The sequence below is a fragment of the Protopterus annectens genome, chromosome 2.part2 (assembly GCF_019279795.1).
Source record: "Protopterus annectens isolate FY-2018-M chromosome 2.part2, PAN1.0, whole genome shotgun sequence".
Classification (NCBI taxonomy): Eukaryota; Metazoa; Chordata; order Ceratodontiformes; family Protopteridae; genus Protopterus; species Protopterus annectens.
The window spans coordinates 190,242,432-190,262,039 of NC_056730.1; the positions used below are offsets into that span (position 1 = coordinate 190,242,432).

The window sequence follows — 19,608 nt, forward strand, 5'->3', positions numbered from 1 at the left end:
CAAACAGGTCCAGAGACAGCAAATCTGAATTGGGACAATACTACAGCTACTAGCCTGCACTCTTTTAGACAGTAAACACCACAGAAATGTTTATCACAGCAGAAGAACAGCAGTGAGCCACAAAATTAAAGTTTTTAAACAGGTAAAGGAGCAAGGAGACTCTACAGAATGTGTTTAACTGCAAACAGATCAGTTATATGATACACTCCTTGGCATGAAATTAGAACAAACAAACAGGTGCTTTACAAGGAGGGAAAATTTCCCGTTAATACCTTTCACACTGTGAAACTAGCTAAACAGCTTTACAAACAGTGTGACAGTAAAAACCTTATTTATCAGGCCCTGTAAGGCAGACAATTTTAGTTTAACCATGCAGATTAGTTAATAGCTATAAAATAGAGTAAAACATATCCACCAGGCAATAAAAAGTGCTATATATAAATTGCTAGAAGCAATAACTAGTAAAAATAATAAAAAAACAGGATATTTATTGTTATATATATCAGATCAGAGTTGTAATCAATGCCCCTCCTCCACTTGGCTCATTGTGTATAGACAGAAACCCTCTCAAAGTTAGGGCTTAAATACCAGAAGATACAACCCTAAACTACATTTTTTAAAAAAAGCTCAAAAGAACCAATGAGTGCTTGCTCCAAGCCCTAGACCATCCAACCTCCATCAGCCAGCAGTCAATCAACAAAATCCTGCCACGAAGGTAATGAAATGCCTCTGATAATTCACAATGGCCTGGTCATGTGCTCAGAACAACCACTGCAAAAACAAACAGGCCCAGAGACAGCAAATCTGAACTGAGACAATACTACAGCTACTAGCCTACACTCTTTTAAACAGTAAACATTACATAAATGTTTATCATAGTAGAAAAACAGCAGTGAGCCACAAAATGAAAGTTGTTAAACAGATAAAGGAGCAAGGAGACTCTACAGAATGATTTTAACTGCAAACAAATCAGTTATATGATACACTCCTTAGCAGGAATTCAGAACAAACAAACAAGTGCTTAATAAGTAGAGAAAATTTCCCGTTAATACATTTCACACAGCGAAAATAGCTAAAAAGCTTTACAAACAGCATGACAGTAAAGGTTTACAATCAAAATGTCAACATTCAGTTGCATGACAGCCTCCTCCTCGAACATGGTAGGAGCGACAGACAGAATGTCAACATTCATGTGTACATCCGCTCAGACGGACGTACACAAGGCAGGGACACGACGCATGGTTGGCAATGGCAGCTGCCAACATTAATACTGACAGAATGTTGTCAATCTTGTTGCGTCGACCTTATGACCTACTTAATATGCATGAGTGGAGGATATGCGTTGCGGAAATCACCGTTCACAGTTGTGATTTTCGTGCATTTGATAGTAAACCGACAGTAAAAACCTTATTTATCAGCTCCTGTAAGGCAGACAATTTTACTTTAACCATGCAGATTAGTTAATAGCAATAAAATACAGTAAAAAGTATGCAGCAAGCAATAAAAAGTGCTATATATATTTTGCTAGAAGCAATAACTAGCAAAAAAAAAAAAAAAAACAGGATACTTATTGTTATATATCTCAGATAAGAGTTGTAGTCAATACCCCACCTCCACTCGGCTCAGTGTGTATAGACAGAAATCCTCTCAATGTTAGTGCTTAAATACCATAAGATACACCCTTAAACAACTTTTTAAACAAGCTCAAAAGAGCTACTGAATGCTTACTCCAAGCCCTAGACCATCCAACCTCCACCAGCCAGTAGCCAATCAACACAATCCTGCCACAAAGTTAAAGAAAGGCTTCTGCTAATGCAAGATGGCCTGGTCATGTGCTCAGAACAACCACTACAAAAACAAACAGGCCAAAAACAGCAAATCTGACCTGGAACAATACTACTGCTACTAGCCTACACTCTTTTAGACAGTAAACACTATAGCCATGTTTACCACAGCAGAAGAACCACTCTGAGCTGAGTGGAGGAGGGACATTGACTACAACTCTGATCTGAGATATATAACAGTAAGTATCCTGTTTTTTCATTATTTCTACTAGTTATTGCTTCTAGCAATTTATATATAGCACATTATATTGCCTGCTGCATATTCTATTACTGTATTTTATTGCTATTAACTAATCTGCACGGTTAAACTAAAATTGTCTGCCTTACAGGGCCTGATAAATAAGATTTTTACTGTCACACTGTTTGTAAAGCTTTCTAGCTAGTTTCACTGTGTGAAAGGTATTAACGGGAAATTTTCTCTACTTGTTAAGCACCTATTTGTTTGTTATGATTTCCTGCCAAGGAGTGTATCATATAACTGATTTGTTTGCAGTTAAAAAACATTCTGTAGAGTCTCCTTGCTCCTTTATCTGTTTAAAAACTTTCATTTTGTGGCTCACTGCTGTTCTTCTGCTGTGATAAACATTTCTGTAGTGTTTACTGTCTATAAAAGAATGTAAGTTAGTAGCTGGAGTATTGTTCCCCAACCTCTCTCCCTGTCGGTGTCATGCTGTAAGACTTGGTGGCTTTGCAGTTGCCTGCCCCTACTGTAAATTTGATCTGGGGCATTCCTTACAGTCTAGTGTCATTAGCTCATTCTACCTAATAGAGAGAGAACATTTGAGAAGGCCAACCCACTTAGTTTCCTAACCTTGAATTATCCTCTGCTTCTCCTTTTTCCCTTTCCTTTACAAAAAAAAAAAACAAAAAAAACACTTTACTAGAGTCTTCCTGTGTTCTGCGTACCTGTACCAAAAAAATGTATGCTTGTTCCTGTCTTTCCTGTAACCAGACTAGTCCAGATACAGATTTGCTATATCCAGGACTGTTTGTAAGCTTCTGAGACCCCCAAGCCTGTCTGTGTTAGAGGGAAACCTGCTGGCTTATCAGTGGGAGTGGTAAGCACTATTTTATTTATTTATTTATTTATTTCAGTTTGATGACCCGGGGGGGGGGGGGGTCCATTGGGCTCAGGAGCCCATTTTCAGTGGAGGCCTGAGGAGAAAAGCTCCACATTACATAGTAAACATTACATTTTCAGATTAAAGTTACAATTCAAGATGCAGATGCATTACGATAAGCAAATTACAGTTAATATTGAGGATGCAGGTACATTATAAAATCAGAGACATGAACTGGTACATTGGTTACTTCACATATGAGTCATATGTTGAGAGGAAAATGTTCAATGGTTATACAGAAAATGTGTCTTGTTTGAGCAGTTATGGCAGAACAAGTACAAATGGTAGGGAGAGGAGAACAGGGAGAGAAAACTATATACAAAATGTGCACGAGATAACACCGAAGAGTGAGTCATTTCCAGGGGAGTTAAATAGTAAGCAAAGGGGAAGTAAGGAAAATACAATTTAGAATGGGGAGAGAAGAAGGCTAGGTGGGGAAGGTGCAATTGCACTTCCAGTTAGAGAAAAAGTAGGAATGAAGATGGGATTTGAAGTTGTCAAAGTTTTCAATAATTCATAGAGAAGAAGGGAGGGAGTTCCATTTTTTGGCTAAGGAGAAGGACAGCAGAGGTAACCTATCTACCACATAAGGAGTGGTTTCCGGCCCAGAAATTGTAGTTATTGGCCGTTTGGGCAATTTTTCCATCTCTCTCAACTTTCTGATTTAAAAGCCCGCATTTGCACTTGTTTCTTTCCTGTAACAAGTCTAGTTCAGATACAAATTCTTAGTTTTAGCACTTGAATTTGCTTATTCGTGCTGACTTGTTCAGAACATGTTGTAAGCAGTGAATAAGCTACAAATTACTACAGCAATCAACCTTCCTCATTACTTAGAGGAAAACAGCTTTTTGTACTTACTTTCCTCACTTGCTTAGAGAAAAACAGCTCTTGTACTCACTTTCCTCAATTGTTTAGAGGAAAACAATTTTTTATTTAGGCATGTCCAAGGGTCAGCTCCCAGTGTTCTCTCCTGTCTATCTGATGAATCTGGGCATCTTGGGGCAATGTAGAAATTGCCTCATGTACACAGAAAACCCTCTCCTCCTACCACCCAACATTACAACCTGTGAGAGATGCACTTATCTAGCCAAATTGGAGGTAAAGCTCTCCAACCAAGACTTAACTTAACAGTCAAGAGGAGAAGGTAAACACTTGCACCACACCCCACTCATCACATAGTCCCACTAAACCTACACCACCAAAATCCACACATAGAAACACAAAAACATTTGCGGAGGCTCTCAATAATAATCTGCTCAAGCAACAGAGACCTCCAAAGCAGAAACATAAGCAACCTTCACCCCAACACAACCCAAATGACAAATAGCCCACAGATTCAGTATGTCACTCAACCACAGCCCATAAGGCAAAACAACGTACCCAACACACTAGTCATAGGTGACTCTATAGTCAGGCACACTGATGTCCCACTCACCAGGCTAAACAAGGAGAAGGTTACTGTCAGCTGCCTGTTGGGTGCCAGGATCCACCACATAACCCACACAGTCAAGTCATTCCACAAGTACAAATATGACTCTGTCATTGTCCATGTTGGTATGAATGACCTGAGACGTACCTCCCTGGACTACATGAAAAGAGACATGGAAGAGCTCTCCAATTTTGTAGCCAGGCAGGTATGACCCTACCCCTGAGTAGCATCCTGCCATCACCCAGAATGATACCGCAGTACAAGCTCAAAATGATTGACTTCAACAACTGGCTAAGTTTCTGGTGTCAGTCTCAGGGGATCCATTATCTGTCTGCCTGGGACGACATGGTTGACAGACCACAATGCTTTGCCAGAGATGACCTGCATCTGTCACCTCTGGGATTCCAGATACTGACTAAGGCTCTTGCCACCTCTATAGTGCCTTTTTTAGGCAAGGTTCAAATGACAAATTCACCACTGTAACAGGAACAGGCAAGCAAAAACTGAGGGTAATGCTACTCAATGCTAGAAGTCTAAATCTCAAAATGCATTCCCTCAAGGCACTTCTTAAAATGGAGAACATCGATAACTGTGCAGTGACTGTGACCCGGTTCAAGGCTCCAGAAAGCACCCCTGCATTACCAGGCTGTAACTCATACCACACTTTTCAGCCATCTAACCTGGACCGGGACACCAAAGGCAGAGGTGTGTCTATGTTCATTCAGGATATCTACACCTCCAGGCTAGTTGCTCAACATAATGCATCCGAGGTTATCCAAGCGCAACTAACTTTGGGCAAAACTGCAATCCAAATTGTAGCTTGCTACAGATCCCCCACCATCCCCCAGGATTCCAACTCCTCTTTTCTTGATGTACAGGAAAATATTAGGGTTCAACCAAACACCCTAATAATGGGCAATTTCAACTACCCCTCCATTAACTGGAAAAACTACTCATGTACCAACTCCTTCACTCAGCCCTTTCGGGAATTCATAAATTCCAATGCCCTGGATCAACTTAACCACACCCCCACCAGGGGCAACAATATCCTAGACCGAGTCATTACCAACATGAGTGACCGGTGTTCCACACCTGAAGTCATCTCCTCGTTGGTCTGATCCGACCATAAGCTTATCACCCTAGATATCCACATCCCACCCCCACCCCCCATTAAGGAAACCATGGTAAACAATTTCTCCAAAGCCAACTTCATGCTTCTTAAGACAGAAGTGGCGAACTTCATTACACCCATGCAGATGGACAATACAGTTATGACTGCTGAATCCTACACAAATGCACTCTATAAGCACTTACACGAGTGCATGGATCGTGCTATCCCAAACAGAACCAAGACGCTATCCTTCAAAAAAAGGAAGCCAATCTGGTGGTCCCCTGCCATAAACAAACACTACAACAGAAGGAAGAAACTGTTTCAAAAGAGTGTAAAATCCCATGAGTGGAGGAGCTCCCTGGTCAGCCTCAGTAAGAAGCTGAGATCCCTTATAAGATCCTCCAAAGCTAGCTATGAAGACAAAATCACCACTGATTCTAGGGACAACCAGAAAGCATTCTATAGCTATGTCAAGAATCTCAATGGCAGCACAGAGATCTGCTCTGAGTTACAGCACAACAGCATGAAAATTACAGAACCAACTGATATTGCCAACATCTTGGCAAACAGGCTCACTGCTAACTTTACCTCCCTCACACCCCCTAAAGGGCCCATATCTATACAGGAAGAATGCAGAGTCCCTGTAATCACAACTACGCAGGTAAAAGCTGCACTCTCTAAAGCCAAAAACACTGCATCCATGGCACCGGACAACATCCTAGGCTGTGTTTTACACGAACTTCAGAATGAACTGGCTCCCCACCTAAGCACAATGTTCAATCATAGCCTCACGTCAGGCTTTGTGCCCACTGAATGGCCCACAGCAACAGTTATCCCACTCCACAAAGGAGGAGCCATCACTGATCCCACAGGAACTATCGCCATATTAGCTTGACGAGCCTGGTCTCTAAGTCCATTAAATGTATCATCATGGAACTCATAAACAAAGACATTGGTAACTTCCAGACTCTGGAACCCTCCCAGTTCAGGTTTGCGAAAGGCAGATCATGCCTCCTGAACCTGATCGACTTCTTTGAGGCCATGACCAAAGCTGTAGATGAGGGTAAGGTGGTTCACACAGCCTATCTTGACCTCACAAAGGCTTTCAGCACCATCCCCCATTATGGAATTATAGCTAAACTCACTAAACTTAGTATAAATCCCTACGTCACAAGATGGGTTGCCAACTGGCTCACTGTAAAAGTTGCAGACTCCAAATCTGACTTCAAACCAGTGACAAGTGGAGTACCACAGGGTTCAGTCCTGGAACCTCTCCTGTTTGGTATCTACTTCTCTGAAGTACAGACTAACACAGAAGGCCTTTGGCTAACGAAGTTCACAGAAGACTGCAAACTGGGAGCAATAGTCGAGTCTCCAAATGATGTGGACATTGTACAGAAGGGTCTCACTGAGACAGATGCTTGGTGTCAGAGCCATGGCCTCAAGCTCAATGCCAAAAAGCAGATTGTCATCCCCTTTGGTAAAAACTCTGTACCCATGAACTACCACATAGATGGCAGTCTACTTAATGCCGAATGTGTGATAAGAGACCTTGGGACCCAGCTGGTCAGTAGTCTCTCCTTTCATAATCACATCGCCACAGTAGTCAGGAAATCCTTCTGCATGGCACACCTCATCACAAAAAGGTTCTCATCCAGGAAAAAAGAGGTCATTGTTCCCCTCTACTCGACACACATTAGAACCATTATAGAGTACAATGCCCCTTTTGGAATGTACCTCATAAGACATCTGCAGCAGCTGTAAAGGCCACAGAAGTACCTCACAAAGAGGATTACTGGACACAAATAGATGCCCTACATTGACTGTCTCAAAAAACTCCAGCTTTACTCCATAGCATATCGCCTACTCCGAGGTGATCTATGCCTAACATATAAAGCTATGTCAAACCCAGAGCTGTTGGACATGCTACACCTAAAGAAATCCCAATCCCTCCAAGCTACATGCTCTAGGAACCTAAACTTTGTCACTACAATAAACAGGACATGCTGGAGGGATAGATTCCTGTCCCAGAGACTTCCCATACTCTGGAACAAGCTACCCATCTATGTCAAGCAAAGTTCCTCATTAGCACTCTTCAAGAAAAATCTTGATGAGGGGATGGGAAATAGGAAATACACTCCGGGGATCACTTCTGTGGCTCTGCTCGACAGGGGCACAGGAAAATAACTTTCTTGGGTGGCATAAGCAAGGGAACCTTGTTGGCTAGGCTTACTTAGGCCATTGGGCTGATAGTCTAGCACCTACCTATGAACCTATAAAATGAAAGTTTTTAAACAGATAAAGGAGCAAGGAGACTCTACAGAATTCTTTTAACTGCAAACAAATCAGTTATATGATACACTCCTTGGCAGGAAATCAGAACAAACAAACAGATGCTTAACAAGCAGTTTCCCATTAATACCTTTCACACAGTGAAACTAGCTAAAAAGCTTTGGAAACAGTGTGACAGTAAAAACTTTATTTATCAGGCCATGTAAGGCAGACAATTTTAGTTTAATCATGCAGATTAGTTAATAGCAATAAAATACAGTAAAAAGTATGCAGCAGGCAATAAAAAGTGCTATATATAAATTGCTAGAAGCAATAACTAGTAAAAATAAGCAAAAAAAAAACAGGATTCATAATGTTATATATCTCAGATCAGAGTTGTAGTCAATGCCCCTCCTCCACTTGGCTCAGTGTACTGGATGCACATACCTTCTTTCAGGGAAGTCCTCCCTACCCTACAAATGAAACAAGTTTTTTTTCCTAAGGTTCTTTAGTACTAGCTGACCCTAGGCATTATAGAACCATTGCCTTTAGATTGAAGGAGGAAAGGCTTTTACTCCAGAATGTTTCTGGTTCCAAAGAAAGAGCTTTCTTGTAATCCATTTCTGGATTTTACCTTCACAAGCTGTTTGTGAAAGTATCAACATTCAAAAGGTTGACTCCTCAGAGTCTTTTACAAGTTATGCTTGTTTTGAGTTTTAGGGTAACCGATCTGAAGGATGTTTATTATCACATCCCCATAGCTGCAGGCTTCAGGAAATGTTTGTCGTATTCCCTGGGTCTCTGTCGTATTATCAGTGCTCTGCATTACACTTTGGGTGACCTACAACTGCAAGGGTGCTTACAAAGTATCTAGCTATCTAGCTGCTCATTGCAGACTGCAAGGCATTCCCATATTTCTTCATTTAGGCAACTTACTTATGTTTGCAGAGCCTAGCAGTTGGCTTAGAGGATTAAGAGGCTGTTCCCTGTGGTCCAGGTGGTGCAAGGTCTAATTCTGTCAGCCTCCATTGCTTAACTGTGTGAGCCTGAGCAAGTCACTTACCCCAGCATCACTCCTTTGCTGAGACTGAAAAAGGTCCATAGAGATCAGTGCTATACCCTGCAAAACAAATAAAAATAAATTTTCCCAGATATTATGAGTCTTTAACATTGTTTTTTTCTCTCCTTACCAATCTAGGGTTGCAGATGAACATTCAAAAATTCTTCTCGACTCCATCACTAAGAACAGTGTTTTTGGGCTGCTATCTAGGCACTTCTTAGCAAAAGTTTTTTTCTTACACAGGAAAGGGTGAATTTCTAATTTTCTGTCTTGAAATTTTCCGTAGAGCTTTTCCAATCTGTCTCAGATTTCAGCAAGAGAATATCTCAGGATCTTAGGGTTCATAGCGTCTGTGATTCTCATAATTCCTCTCACCAGGTTACACATTAATTCACTGACTTTTAAAAAATACATGGACCCAACATCCTCATCCTCTGGAATTTCTGATTTCAGTTTTGGGCTTTGTCAAAAAAGAACTGCACTGGCAGAGATGACAATGAGTTGAACATCCAGGTCTCCCCTTTTCTCCTCCTGTCCCAAGTCAATCTGTAATTACAAACATGTCAGATTTTGTCTATGGAGCACTTTCTATGGGTAGTAAAGGTGCAAGGTCTGTGCAACTCTTCAGACAGACGATTGCACATAAACGTCAAAGGGATATTAGCTGTGATCCACAGCATAAAATCTCATCATCTGTTGTCCCCAGGACCTCCACAGGTAATTACAGACAGCACTAGCGTGATGTGGTACATAAACTGGGAGGGGATCTCCAGATCTTACTGTCTGTACAGGCTGCTATAGTCGCTTGAGAGGTAGTTCTTCAGCATGATTTAACCCTCTAAGCATCATATATTCCATCAGAGCAAAATGTAGTTGCAAATAATCTGAGCAGGACCAGGACAGACCCTCACAAATGGAAATTGAATGATGTGGTCTTCCAGGAATTGATATAGTTGTGGAGAACACTTCTGTTTACCTCCTTCAAAAGCAGACAGCTCAACAAATTCTGCACCAGGACTCCTTGCCAGCAAGCCTGGAAAATAGACTTATTCTCATTCCTGTAGTCAGTGATAGTGATTTATGCTTTCACACTCTTATGACTGATTTTCTGGATAATTCTGACTCCCTTGTGGCCCATTCAGCATTGGTCATCCCTTTTTATGGAGTTGGCCAAGGACAATTACCACAAGGTTCCTCACGGACTGGATCTACTCAACCAAGACAATGGAAGCCAGATATACCCCACTCTGCCACAACTATAACAGCTTGGATAATTACATTTTGATACCTTTTAGGTACATTTTTTTCATGAGTACATGCAACAGGTTCTGAAAGAGACAAGAAAGCCTGCTACTAGAAACTTTTATAGTGCAAGTGGAAAAGATTTTCTAGCAGGTGCTTAGCCAAAAGCTAGAATTGTATCATGGATATATATCACCGGTTCTTAAATATTTGTGTAAATTATTTTCATTTGCCCTTTCTTACTCCTGTGTCAAAGTTCATCTAGCAGCCATTTCAGCATATCTGTCCTTGGATCATCATATTTTATCTCTGTTTTTGGTAAAACAGTTTTTGAGTTTCTATCTTAGGCCACCTAGAAAATGCGTGGCTCTTTCTTGGTATCTTAACTTTGTGTTGGAAAAGTTAACTACATCATCCTTTGAACCTGCTCATTAGCCTGATTTAAGATATATCTGAGTTACAGGGAAGCCTCTCAGCTTATCAGTGGGAGTGGTAAGCACTAGGTAGCCTATCTACCACAAGAGGAGTGGTTTCTAGCTTCCTTTCAACTTTCTGCTTTAAAAGCCCGTGTTTGCATGGGTTTGCATGCGTGCAGTGCCACTAAGCTAGGGTAAATGATTAGCGGTGCCAGAAAGTCTGCTCTTCAATTTTTCCCTTAGATCTTTCTAGTTTAACTAGCTTATTCACCTAGCACTTCATCTGGTTTCTTGTAGCAATTATTGTAGCACACATAAGTGCTAACAGCACTAAATGTCCTATAAGGAAACAGCTCCAGTACTTATTAATAATGACCATCCATCCTGGTTTGTCTAAAGGTCAGTTCCCTGTGCTTTCTCCTATTAACCTGGTGAACTTGGGCATTCTGAGGTAGTGTAGCAACTGCCAGATGTACACAGACAACCCTCTCCTCTTACTTCCCAACACTCAGACTTGTGAGAGATGCACTTATATATCCAAACTGGAAGACATGCACTCTCCAGCCAAGACTGGAGTAGCTGGTCAAGAGGAGAAGGTCATCACCTGCACCACACCACATGGAACACATAGCCCTCCAGAACACCCACCATCACAGTTCTCACATAAAAACACAAACCACACACCCACCTTCATGGAGGGTCTCAATAGAAATCTACCCAAAAAACAGAGACCTCCAAATCAGAAACGCACTCGACCACCACAACACAGCACAAATCACAAGATACACAGCTCACCTACACAGTGTGCCCCTCAACCTAAGCCCCTAGGACAAAAAAGCTTGCCCAATACACTAATCGTAGGTGACTCAATAGTGAGGCACACTGATATCCCACTCACTAGGTTGAATAAGGAGATAGGAACAGTCAGCTGTCTGTCAGGTGCTAGGATCTGACACCTAACACATGCACTCCGGTCACTCCACAACAAGTGCAAGTATGACTCTGTCATTGTTCATGTGGGTGTGAATGACCTGAGACATACCTCCCTGGACTGCATGAAAAGAGACATGGATGAGCTCTCGGATTATTTCGCCCAGGCAGGTATGACCCTAGCCCTGATCAGCATCCTACCATCGCCCAGAATGATACTGCAGTACAAGCAGAAAATGATTGACTTCAACAATTGGCTAAGTTTCTGGTGTCATTCTAAGGGGATCCAGTATCTGTCTGCTTGGGATGACATGATTGACAGACCTCGATGCTCTGCCAGAGATGGCCTGCATCTGTCACCCCTAGGTTTCTGGATACTGGCTAAGGCTCTTGCCACCCCTGTAGTGCCTCTTTTAGGCGGTGTTCCAAAGACCAAATTACCACTGTAACAGCTATAAATAAATGCAATCTGAGGGTCATGCTGCTCAATGCTAGAAGTCTAAATCTCAAGATGCGCTTGCTTGAGGCACTCTTCAAAATGGAGAACATCGACATGAAGGTCATGTTGCTCAACACTAGAAGTTTAAATCTCAAGATGCACTCTCTCTAAACACTTCTCAAAATGGAGAACATTGACATTTGTTCTGTAACGGACACCTGATTTAAAGCAACAGAAAGCACCCATGCACTACCAGGCTATAACTCATTCCACACTTTTCAGCCGCAGAAAATGGACTGAAGCTCCAAAGGTGGTGGTGTCTCCATATTCGTAAAGGATATGCACACCTCCAGACTAGTAGCCCAGCATAATGCATCGGATATACTTCAGGTACAACTAACAGTAGGTAAGACGGCGATTCAGGTCGTAGCCTGCTATAGGTTCCCAACCCTGTCCCAAGACTCTCCTTCCACATTCCTAAGCACCCTGGAAACTATTAAGGTCCAACCCGACACTCTCATACTGGGTGACTTCAACTACCCCTCCATCAACTGGGAAAACTACTCATGCACTAATACACTTGCCCAACGCTTCCTGGAATTCATTAATTCCAATGCACTGGACCAGCTCATTCTTACCCCCACTGGAGGAAGCAACATGCTTGATCTGGTTATTACTAACATGGGCAACCATTGCTCAACACCACTAGTCAATTCCTCCCTGGTTAGATCCGACCACAAACTAATTACCATGGAAAACCACATCTCACCCACAACACCAGCAAAGGTAACCACCATGAAAATCTTCTTCAAAGCTGACTTTGAGTTCCTAAAAACAGAGGTGGCTAACTTCACAGCACTGATGTAAATGGACGATAGGTACATGACCACCGAATCATATACAATGCACTGTACGAACATGTACATAAATGCATGGAACTAGCCATACCCAACAGAACCAAGACGCTCTCCTCCAAAAAAAGGAAGCCAATCTGGTGGTCCCCTGCCATTAAAATCTGTAGACAGAAGGAAGAAACTGTTGCAGAAAAAGGTGAAGTCCCAAGACTAGAAAAACTCCCTTATTAGCCTCAACAAAAAGTTGAAATCCCACATCAAATCCTCTAAAGCTAGCTATGAAGGCAGAATTGCGGCAGACACTAAAAACAACCACAAAGCCCTCTACAGTTATATCAACAGTTTCCATGGCAATACCCAGATTAGCTCTGAGTTACTGCACAATGGTACCTCCTATACTGAGCCAACAGATATTCTCAACATACTGGCCGACAGATTCAGTGCCAACTTTACCCCCCCCCCCCCCAAGGACCAATCACAATACCGGAAGAATGCCAGGCACCCAGAATTACTGCAGCACAGGTTAAAGCTACATTGTTCAAGGCCAAAAGTACTGCTTCCATGGGACCCAAAAATATCCCTGGATGTGTTCTACATGAACTACAAAGTGAACTGGCACCACACCTGTGTGCCCTGTTCAGTCACAGCCTCACCTCAGGCTTTATCCCTATCGAATGGCACACTGCTACAGCCATCCCTCTCCATAAAGGGGGAGCGACTACAAACCCTGAGAATTATCTCTCCATTAGCCTGATGAGTCTGATATGTAAGGCTATGGAGCACATCATCATGGACCTAATTAACAAGGGTATAGGGAATCTCCAAACTCTGGAGCTCATGCAATTTGGTTTTGTGAAGGGTAGATCATGCCTGCTCAACCTGGTTGACTACTTTGAGTCAGCCATCAGAGCTGTGGATGAGGGCAAGGCAGTTCATACAGCCTACCTCGATCTGGCCAAGGCCTTTGATACCATTTCCCACTCAGGAATTATTGATAGACTCACCAAACTAGGCATCAACCCGTATATCACTAGGTAGGTTGCAAACTGGCTCACAAATAGAATCCACAGTGTAAAAGTAGCAGACTCCAAGTTAGACTGCCGACCAGTCACGAGTGGAGTCCCACAGGGATCGGTCATTGGTCCTCTCCTGTTTGGCATCTACTTCTCAGAAGTCCAGGCCAACACAGAGGGACTCTGGCTGAACAAGTTCACTGACAATTGCATGTTGGGAGCTGTTATTAGATACCCAAGTGATGTTGACATCCTTCAGAAAGGCCTCATTGAGATCAACGACTGGTGTCGAAACCATGGCCTTAAGCTTAATGCCAAAAAATCCGTTGTCATTCCCTTTGGGGAAAACTCAGTACCCACTAATTACCACATTGATGGTAGGCCACTGAACACTAAAGACATTATAAGAGATCTGGGGACACAGGTTGACAGCAACCTCTCCTTCGACCACCACATTGCCACTGTGGTCAGAAACTCCTTTTATGTGGCACATCTCATTACCAAGGGGTTTGCATCCAGGAAGAAAGAGGTCATCATCTCTCTCTACTCTTCCCTCATTAGACCAATCATCGAGTATAATGCCCCATTTGGCATGTACCTCACTAAACACCTGCAACAGCTGGAAAGGCCACAAAAGTACCTCACAAAGAGGATCCTAGGCCTTAAACACATGCCCCACATGGACAGACTCAAAAAAACTCCAGATTTTCTCTTTCTCATATCGTATATTAAGAGGCGATCTCTGCTTGACTTACAAAGCCATGTCTGACCCAGTCCTGTTAGAAATGTTACTTCTAAAGAAATCCCAATCCCTCTGCAGCACATGCTCCAGGGACCTTAACCTAATTACCACAAGCAACAGAACATGCTGGAGGGACAGCTTCATAACCCAGAGACTGCCCATGCTCTGGAACAGACTTCCCATACATGTCAAGCAGAGCACCTCACTGGCCCTTTTCAAGAGAAATCTTGATGAGTGGATAGGAAATAGAAAGTTCACCCCGGGGATCACTGCAGTGGCTTTACTTGATAGAGACACCAGGAACTAATGGAGGCATGATGCCATTGGCCTAGTACACACCTATGAAACTATGAACATGGAAGACTGTAATTCTTATTTTTCTGACATCTGCAAGAAATGTATCTGACTTGCAGGTTCTCATGGCAGGTGACCCGTACCTAGTCGTCCATAGAAACAGGGTAGCATTAAGAACAAATCCATTATTTATGCCCATAGTTGTTTCAAAGTTTATATTCAGTTAAACTATCAGTCTTACATTGTTCTCTCCAGAGTCTCAGAATTTGGGAGAAAAGAGTCTGCATATTCTGGATGTGCAAAGGCAGCTCAGGTACAATTTTAACAGACGGAACAAAGACCTTTAAAAAAGAAGATCAGCTGTTTATTTCTTATGATTGGACAAAGAAAGGACAGCCCTTATAAAAACAGGCTGTTTCAGGATGGTTGTCCTCAGCTATTGCCGTTCACACTATGGCAAATCTATTCTAGGCAGTATCAAGACACATTCTACGAGAACCTTGGTTTCTACCGTAGCATACTGGAAAGAGGAGGATACTGAAAGCATTTTAGAGACAGCAGCATTGTCTCCTGTACATACCTTTACAAAACATTGCAAACTGAATTCCTTTTGCAGGTCTAGAACTGGCTTGGCTGGGACCATATCCTTCCTCCTCCCAGTTTGGATAGGCTGTGGTAATCCCCCATATAGCCAGCTGCTCCTGCAGCAGCGTGAGAATAATGAGCAAAGTACAGCTGTGCAAGTTTTACTTAGCATAACACCAGATGTTCGAATTCCTCACTACTGCAGTAGCTACACCTGCTCTCCATTCCACTAGTTCTGCATATTTTATTTTTATCTATTTTATTTATTTAACATTTGTTTATTGGGAAAGTCCAACTTGGAACGAAGCCAATCTTCAGTGAAGGCCCAGGGAGAAACACTCCAGACACATGTATTTGTAATTTGGAAGGAAACCAGAGCACCCGGAGGAAACCCACACGAACACAGGGAGGACATGCAGACTCTGCACAGAAGGCAGCCCAGCCGAGAGTCGAACCGGACAACCTCTTGCTGTGAGGCAACAACACAACCACTGCACCACTGAACTGTCCGTATAGTTAGTTGTTGGGATATAAAGTTATTTGTTCTGCTTATATCTTGTAGAGGTTCAGGATGAGTAAGATCTTTCTCTCTGTATAGCAAGACGGTCCTGAAATCACCTACACCCTGCCTGCTGATTTTCCTCCAAGGGGCTAGCCAGTCTGCAGTGAGAGTGTAATTGTGGGAGGAAGACAGTGTTTTGTAAAGCTTGCTGGTTATTGTAATCTGGACAAGATACAGCCAGTCAAAGAGAGTGAAGAAATTAAGCATCTACTGCTATGGTAAATGCAACATGCACGTCTGTAATCTCCCTGGTCCTGCTATTGAAGCAGTGTTTATGCTTGTCATATAACTTTTTTTTTCTTTTAGCACTTTCTTTAAGGATGTCTCACCTCTGAGTCATGGTTTTTGCCACTAGTTGCCCTCAATATTTATAACTGCCTTCAACTGTTACATGTGCAGTGTCAGTCTGATCCCACAATAAAACTGATGTTTACATCATCATTTGTAAGTACTACTATAACTTAAATCAACATTAATCGAATGGTGTAAGGTGTCGGATATTACTGTACACAGTGTCATTAGATGTCCAGTACAACAATTTAAAAAGATGACACTGATCCATAGCATTCAGCTGCTATTGTTTAAGAGATGGTGAAAACTGTTTACAAATCTTATAATGAAACGTAACCCAGAATTTTTATATCTTATAATCGTATTCCAAAGTATGCAAATATGAACTGCAGAGCAATACTATAAAGATGATTAATGAGTGAACAATTTTTGCTGTTTCTGTGGGTCTGACAAGTAAAATTATCATGACCATTGCTGAAAAATACAACTTTCCCACATTAAAATTAAACATACAATCAACATTACAGTTTCAAATTTTGAAAACATTTCCACTGTAAGGATATTTTTTTCTGAATCACCTACCTGTTGTGAGTTTTCCAGTGGCACTTCTAGTTTGTTAGTTGCTAACATGTTTTTGAGAGATGATTTGCAAAAGAAAATATTTTGTCAGAAATCTTTCAGGACTTGGCAGCATTTCCATTAAAGTATTCAGGAATAAGAAGTCAGTGTTGTTTGGGGCATGATTTGTCATAAGGAACAAATGTAGTAATTTATCTGAAATTCTTCCTCCTGACTACCAAATCATATGGACTGATAGACCTAATAAGAAAGGAGGGGGGTAGCCATAATTTACTCCTCTTCTCTAACAGTCACTCCATACACCAACCCCATTCCTAAATTCTCTCCTGCTGAACTATCCATAGCCTTCCTAAAAATCAACAAACATAAATCTTTATGAATAGCTGCCATCTACAGTCCCCCTGGTGATAGCATCCTCATCCTTGAAGACATTCTCTCATGGTTCTCTTCCAACATCAAAATGGAAACATTCATCCTTGCTGATGTAAACATCAGCTGGGCCACCATCTCCTCACAATCTCCAAGCCAAACAATTAATCTCTTTAACTTCTCCCAGCTAATAAACTATCCTACCAGACCCAGTAAAGAAGGCTCCTCTGGCACTACACTAGATTGGATCTTAGCAACTCATCCCAATCTAATTTCAAACAGTGGAATTATACCTGATCCCCTTAGCAACCACCTACCAGCCTTGGCCCTCTGGTGTGCCTCCTCTGTCCAAATGCAACATTAATACATTCAGACTCATAATCTCACCAACTTCATTCCACAGACATTTTCTGTCTCTCTGAAAAAAAAAATGAATTGGGCCCCCTTAAAAACTCTGCCTCTGGACAGTGTAACTAATTGCTTCGACAAAACCTTCCTAGACTTACTAAACAGCTTAGCCCCTCTTAGAACAAAAAGAATAAAAGTCAAAACCATTCCCTGGCTATCTAAAGAAACCAGAAAACTAATGCACCTCAGAGACAAATGTTGGAAGCAATACCAAAAATGTAAGTTAACAAACTCTCTAATCGAATTCAAACAACTCCGCAACTCAGTGAAGAAACTAATTACTAAAGGCCATAAGACTTATTACTCCAAACTGCAATCAGAACATAATTCTAGCCCCAAAAAGTTCTGGAATTGCATTTCCTCCCTTCTAAACCCTAGTAGAAAAGACAGTCCATGCCCTAACCCAAACTCCACAGACCTTGAAATTGCATCTAATTTCAACACCTTTTTTTATGACTGCATAGCCAAACTAACCACAAACCTTTGCATCTTCTCTCCCTCTCATAGTTCCCCCAGCCACTGCTTTTTCCTGTAACACCCCACCTTTCAGTCTTAAACCTATCCCCACCAGCAGCATAAAAAAACTACTCCTTAAACTAAAGCCCTGCTCAAACACTCCTGATAATCTGCCCCCCCCCCTTCCTTAAGATGGCTGCAGACAGCATTGCCCTCTTCATTTTCATTCTTATCCACAGGTCCATCCAAGAAGCCTATGTCCCCTCACTCTGGAAGAAAGCTTTTGTCACCCCTCTCCACAAAGGCGGCAATAACACAGACACTACAAACTTCCATCCTATAGCTATTCTCTCACCTCTTTCTAAAATCCTTGAAAAGTGTATTCATCACCAACTCTTGCCATACCTAACACATAGTCATCTTCTTACCCCAACACAACATGGTTTCAGGCCTGGCCATAGCACTACCACTGCTCTTCTGTCCTTCCTTGACACCATTAATCGTGCTCACGACTCTGGGAAAATCTTATCCACTCTTTACTTAGATCCCGCCAAAGCCTTTGACACTGTCTCACATCCTCTACTCTTACCTCAACTTTCCTCCCTCAGTTTATCTCCTTCCTCCATAGACTGGTTTACAAGCTATCTGTCCAATAGATAAGCTGTTAAGTGGAAAACTACAGTCCCTCCAGCGTCCCACAAGGCTCTTTTCGCAGGCCCTTACTTTTCAGTAGTTTCATTAATGACTTTCACAAATCCATAGATAACGTAACACTGATCCAGTATGCTGATGATTCCACAATCATCTGTACAGCAAACTCTCCCTCTGAACTCCCTCAAAAAAACCAAACAGCCTTCTCCAATACCGAAACGTGGATGCTAAACAACCATCTCACTCTCAATGCTAACAAAACAAAAATCATGTTTTCTCCTTTAAGGAATTTCACCATAGACAAAAGCTCCTTTAAAATAAAAATCCACAATAACACTCTAATCGATATTGTACCTCACCCCAAACTACTCAGAGTCACCATTGATGAACATTTAAAATTCGACATCCACATCCAAAATAATATAAAAAAATCTAAAACTAGGTCTGCTGTATAGACAAAATCGCCATCTTACTGTTTCTACCAGACATACTCTAGCCTCCTCCTACCTGCTCCTCTGTCTTATGTATGATGCCCCTCTACTTACTCATCTCCAACTTAGCCTAAAAAAACAAACTGGAAACCTGATATAACAAAGTCTGCAAATTTGATACAGGGTCCAGCTACTCCACCCATCAATGCCATTCCCACCACTCCCTAAACTGGCTTGAGCTTCCTAATTACCTGAAATTCATACAACTCACCACTGCTCGCAAACTCATATTCCAACCCTCCTTCTGCCCCTGTCTTTCATCTATCTTAACCCCTTACCTCCACAGTCATACTCTTAGATCTGAAAACCAAAACCTCCTTAAAATCTATAAACCCCTTCACCCTCCTGGCCAATTACTTCTATTGCACTCCTTAGCTAACCTATGGAATTCTCTCCCTCCCTCCACTGTACTCACAACCACTCAAATTTCATATCTCTCCACCATTCTTA

General features: G+C 41.9%; 1 protein-coding gene across 1 annotated transcript in view; it reads left to right on the forward strand.

Annotated features, from left to right (window-relative positions):
• LOC122795930 (trifunctional nucleotide phosphoesterase protein YfkN-like) overlaps positions 1-19,608 on the forward strand; it is a 590,353-nt gene that overhangs the window by 465,336 nt on the left and 105,409 nt on the right. The window lies entirely within an intron of this gene.